Below are 6,000 nucleotides of genomic sequence, written 5' to 3' on the forward strand. Positions count from 1 at the left end.
AGGGGAGGTGAGGGCGGGACTGGGCGCGCAGAGCCGCTCCTCGGACCCTGGACATCCTGTGCTCCCCGTGAGGTCCCGGCGTTTCCGGCTGGAGCGTCAATTCTGAGCATCTTCACTGCCTCCACCCAGCCCCCGGGAGGGGCCCTCCCCTGGACCCCCAGATCCAGAGGGTCCTGGGTAGGAGAGGCAGCGCTCCCTTCAGAGACGCCACCGGCTGGCTCCTCAGCCGTCACCTACGCGCCCGCTGGTGGGGGACAGGATGGGCCGCGCCCCACGGTGCCCAGGCCCCTCCAAGGACTTGTCAGAGGGGTCGCCTCGGCTCCAGGAGGAGGGGCGCCACGGGCAGTGCCTGTCAGACTCCTCACCTGGGCTCCGTTCAGAAGCAGTGCTGGGAGAAGAAGCAGACGGGCGTGTCCAGGGCACTCTGAGGATCGGTCGGGGCAGGCTCACGTCTGGGGGCGACAGGTGCCCGCCCGGAGCCGGCAGAGGCCCGGGCAGCGGGCATGCCTGCTGTGGGGGTCGAGGCAGGGAGGTTAGTGCTTCTTTGATTGCCCTTAATTTCATAATACATATTTTACAGCATCTTCGCCACTTACACTTTGCGTCCTAGTTAACATTCATGGCATGGGAATTCACGTTTTATTTAAGGAAGGAAGGTAATGAGCGATGATGGTGTTGGTCTTTCTCAAACTCATCATGTTTCACTGAGCACTAAGCCATGTGCACCTCTCCCCAGTGGCCACGAGGTGGCGCCATTGCAATTCACAGATCACGTGGGAGAAATGGGTCGTGGGAAACTTCCTCAGACACACACACACACACATGAACGCACGCACACATGCATACGTGTGTGCACACATGCATGCATGCATGCAACAGGCTCACGTTAATGCGTGCACACACACGCACACATGCATGCACATACAAACGCACGCACACATGCACATGTGTGTACACATGCACGCATGCAACAGGCTCACATTAACGTGTGCGCACACACGCACACATGCACACACACACACACAACCACTTTATCCATTTAATGGTAAAACCAAAGCCAATGAGGAGAGAAAAACATTAAAATACACGCAACCAATTTTTTTTTCTCTCTTTGGGTCACACCCGGCGATGCTCAGGGGTTACTCCTGGCTCTGCACTCAGGAATCACTCCTGGCGGTGCTCGGGGGACCATATGGGATGTTTGGAATCGAACCCGGGTCGGCCGCGTGCAAGGCAAGTGCGCTCCCCACTGTGCTATCCCTCCAGCCCCGCAACCAGGTTTTGACTTTGGAGCGTTTCCCAGCTGTGGTGCGGGAAGGCGCCTGAACGGGCATGTCTGGTGCTGAGGTGAGGAAAGCCTCTGCCTCTCAGGGACCAAGCCCCTGGAGGGAGGCGGGTGCCCATGCCTTGGCCGGAGCTTCCGCCGGCCCGCGGGAACGTCCCTCCTTCCCGGCTCCATCACTGGTCACTGGGGTTGTGGCAAGCAGGGTCCACGCATGCCCACACATGCTCTGGGCGTCGCCCGTTCTAACTCAGTGGTCACAAGGGGCCACCTGGGCCTCACACACATGCTTGCCGGGGGCCGGGGGGGGCGGACAGTCCCGGGCAAGGCTGAGGGGCCAGAGCAGCACTTTGCCGCCCATGCTCCCGCCCGTCTCTTCTCTCCCCCACCGCACCCTCCACCCACTGGCCTGGGTCGTCCACGGTCCTCTGGTCTACTCTGGTACACCGGGTAGGGAACTGCCACCGCCTTGCCTGTGTTCTACAGGACATTCTAGCAAGTTCTCCTAGCGAGGAGGGAACCCCAGGTCCTGGCAGATGTGGCCATGGTGAGCTGGGCCTGGGGCCCGCACCTCGGGGGCTGCGTGGGGGTCCGAGGAGCAGGCTGCGGGCGGGATGCTGTTGAGCACCAGACAGGCGCGGTGGGGCTCGCCCGCAGAAGCCCGGAGCTCGCCCGTAGGTGCAGCTGTCCCCAGCCCGGGCACAAGCAGGAGGGCAGAGGCCCCGCACCCAGAAGCCGGGAAAGGCCTGGGAGCCCCTTGGGAGCTGTGCAGACAGAGGGCGGGAGAGACGGGCCGAGCCTGCCAGCCCCATCTCATCCCACGGGAGGTACAGCCGGGGGAGGCTCATGAGACCCAGGCCCACCAGCTGAGGCCCCTGAGTCCGCAGGTGCCAGTCGGGGGACGAGGGGCGGGAGGCGTCTAGGGATGCCGGAGGGTTGGCACCTGGGAAGCCCTGTCCGGGGCAGCGCGGAGAGATTTCCCGCCCCTGCCAGAAACCTGTGTGCAATCGAGTGCTCGAAGGGCCAGGGAGCAGACCCTGCTGGACAGCTGATGTGACCAGCCAGCCCTCAGTTTACCCTTCCTGCAGTCAGTGACCAGTCAGCCTGTCAGGGAGAGTTTAAGCCGCTGACACTGGCCCACCCTTTTCTTGAAACAGTCACTGACCGCCCCTCCAACCCCCCTCACACACACACACACACACACACGACTGTACCCTCCAGGGGACACGGTGTTCCCCAAACTGCGGCCCTCTGGTCCTCTGACCCGAGAGCAACCCCAAACACTTGCCCCCTGCCTCCGTAATCACCTCCTGGGCCTGCAGTAGCTGAAACTGTTGCAAGTTCCGCTCACGTGTACCTGGAACTACTCTGAAAAGCCGTTCCATTGCAATAGAAACCGAAAAATTAAGAAGGAACAAGAGGAGCCGGGAAGAGCAGGCGGCACCTCGGGTTTTAGCCGAGCCCCCTTCCTCACTGACTTTGTCTCTGGTGTCGTTCTCTGGGGCCATGGCGTCGTGCTGGAACGTGGGAACCGGCCACAGTTTGCCCGAGGGCTGGTCAGGGCCCCCGAGGGCTTCAGGAGCTCCGGGGGATCCTCACAGGCCGAGCAGGGGCCGCAAAGGCTCCAGCCCACTCTGCCTGCAGCTGCGTCCTGTTAAGCAGAAATTTATTTTAAAGTGGGGACTATGAGTCCAAACTTAAAGTTGGAGAGTTTCACTGACAACTTATTTTCACTTTCTCTCTTTCTTTCTTTCTTTCTTTCTTTCTTTCTTTCTTTCTTTCTTTCTTTCTTTCTTTCTTTCTTTCTTTCTTTCTTTCTTTCTTTCTTTCTTTCTTTCTTTCTTTCTTTCTTTCTTTCTTTCTTTTTTCTTTTTGGGTCACACCCGGCGATGGACAGGGGTCACTCCTGGCTCTGCACTCAGGAACTACCCCCGGCAGTGCTTAAGGGACCATATGGGATTCTGGGAATCGAACCCGGGTCAGCCGCATGCAAGGCAAACGCCCTACCTGCTGTGCTATCACTCCAGCCCATCTTTTTTTAAAAAATTAGGAGAGGAGCTGGAGCGATAGCACAGCGAGTAAGGCATTTCCCTTGCACGAGACCGACCCAGGTTCAATTCCCAGCATCCCATATGGTCCCCCAAGCACCGCCAGGAGTAATTCCTGAGTGCAGAGCCAGGAGTAACTCCTGTGCATCGCCGGGTGTGACCCAAAAAGAAAAAAAAAATCAGGAGAGTCCAGACGACGGTTGAAGGCTGAGCACACATCTCAGAGCCCCAGGCCCCTCCCCCCAACGCTAAGTGGCCCCCTGAGTGTTCCTCCCCTCTGAATCAGAACTGCAACAAGCTTCCGAGGGCGGGGCTGTTCCGTTCCTGTCAGCCCCCGACCCCTCCCGCCTCTCAGTGAGGCCTGAGGTGGTTGCAAAGCCTCTGATCACCGGGAGAGAAGCGGATGTTAAACCGCCAAACTCATTTAGGATATGAAAAGCATAAGATTGCATGTTATAGATACGCTGTTCCCTCGAGGATCTTCTGAGCCGTGGACATGTAGTATAAGAGTGAACGGTAATCACACAGGGGGCGCCGGTGAGAGGGCAGGGGACCCTGCACCTCATTTCCAGCTCGACCTCGAGCCATCTGGATCACCTTAAAAACCCTCTCATTTCCTGAGCTTCTTTATTAGGTATTTCTAAGACGTTAATGCTAAGAATGTGGCCGATGCTTCCCAAAGTGTGTTTCTCCTGGCACACCGACCTCCACGGAATCAGGGTTCCGCTTCCAGGTCCAGCATCTTTTATCTGGCTCTGTAATCATCATCATCATCATCATCATCATCATCATCATCATCATCTTCACTGTCACTGTCATCCCGTTGCTCATCGATTTGTTCGAGCAGGCACAAGTAATGTCTCTCATTGTGAGACTTATTGTTACTGTTTTTGGCATATCCAATACGCCACGGGGAGCTTGCCAGGCTCCGCCGTGTGGGCGGGATACTCTCGGTAGCTTGTCGGGCTCTCCGAGAGGGACAGAAGAATCAAACCCGGGTCAGCCACATGCAAGGCAAATGCCCTACCGCTGTACTATCGCTCCAGTCTGACAGTGCTACAATGATAATAGTAATAATAATAATAAAACCAAAACAAAACAAAAGCCATTCAATATTGCCATATTTAGTAGCAGACCTATAGAAATGAAACAGCAAACTGAGTGGAACCTAGTGTCCTCTGCAAATCTACTTGACAAAAGAGCATTTCTCAAAGGGGGAGCTACCAGAATGTTCTAGAACTTGCCTCATGTGCACTGACAGTGACGAGTTGCAGTCACAGAGCTGGATCTCACAGCCCACGTGCACAGCGGCCCCCAGAAGGGCAGACCTGTGGGCTTAGCCGTGACGGTTCTGCATCTCAGGGGTCTCTAATCCATTAGTTTGCATTTTATCCAATTTTCTCCAATTTTCTGGTGCGAGCACTCTCCTTCCTTCCCCAGCTAAGGGAAGTAGGAAACGTCACAGCAAGGCGAAGTCTAGTCTCTGCATGATCAGAACTGGATTTTCCAAGGCCTTCCTTCTCGAGATTCAGCAGATGTTCCTTCCAGAGTGACCGTTTGGCTGCCAAAACACTGAATCTGACAAAGGCAGTTTCTGTGCCAACATTAAGAAAGCGTAATTACCACACAATGGCACCGGCTCATTTGCATATTGTTCAAATGCATCTTGACGGGCCAGGGAAATGATTTTCAGAAAATATTTTCTGGGCCATGATTTCTGTCTTTGTTTCTCTGGTCACATGGGGCCTCTCAGAACACATTATTATACAAATTTGAAATCAATCAGGGTTAAAAAATATCTCCTTCCCAAGAATGGGGCATGTTTAATCTTTTATGGTACCACCGGGGGGAGTTTGGGAGCCTCTGAAAAATATAGCTCCTTCCGGAGCACTCAGCTTCTTGAAGGAACGCGTGCCAATGCCATTTCTTCCAGAAGCGGCGTGAGGGAGTGAGACTGGGAGTGGAGGTGCGGGGAAGTGAGACTCGACCAGGCCAGAGTGCAGCCGTGAAACGGCAGAAAGGAGAAAGATCAGCTGGGCCTCGGGTTCAGGTCCTGGGACTGACGGTGTCTCGGTTTCCCAGCAATGAAACAATGTAACCGGCCAACCTGAACCCACCTGGGAACTTCCTGGGCCCGATAAACGCTCAGTCAGTCACTGTTACGTAAGGAACGGGCAGCTTATGTAGCCATAGACTGTTACTGTTACTGGAAACTATTGTTTGACTGTTGCCTGACCGCTGTTGCCATAGCGCCTGCTTCACTTGGAAACTCTGACCCCTGCAGAAACCGCTTGCGATCTGGAGTCGGGGCCCTTGTCGAGACTCCACTGTGTCGGAGGAGACTCGAACCCCAGCTCGAGCTAGCGATAAAGTCCCTTTGCTTTTGCATTATCGTGTGTGGACTGGGTCTCTCTGAAATTGGGCGTTTGAAACTCGGGCACAACAGGGCAACCCTTGACCCTGCCAGGGTGAATTTCACTTAGAGCACGAGAGTGTCTGGAGGGGCGCAGACCGTTCCCCACCTCGTTTCTGCCACAGAGGCAGAGACCCCCCTGCACCTTATTCCTCTCAGCGAGGTGTCCGGGCCTTCTCGGAGCTGCTTCTAAAGCGGTCACAGCGCGTGGGCCTGGGACAGGACGTCCCATTCGCCCTGTGGGCTGGTTCCAGGGC

This window comes from Sorex araneus, chromosome 4 (genome assembly GCF_027595985.1).
Source record: "Sorex araneus isolate mSorAra2 chromosome 4, mSorAra2.pri, whole genome shotgun sequence".
Lineage (NCBI taxonomy): Eukaryota > Metazoa > Chordata > Mammalia > Eulipotyphla > Soricidae > Sorex > Sorex araneus.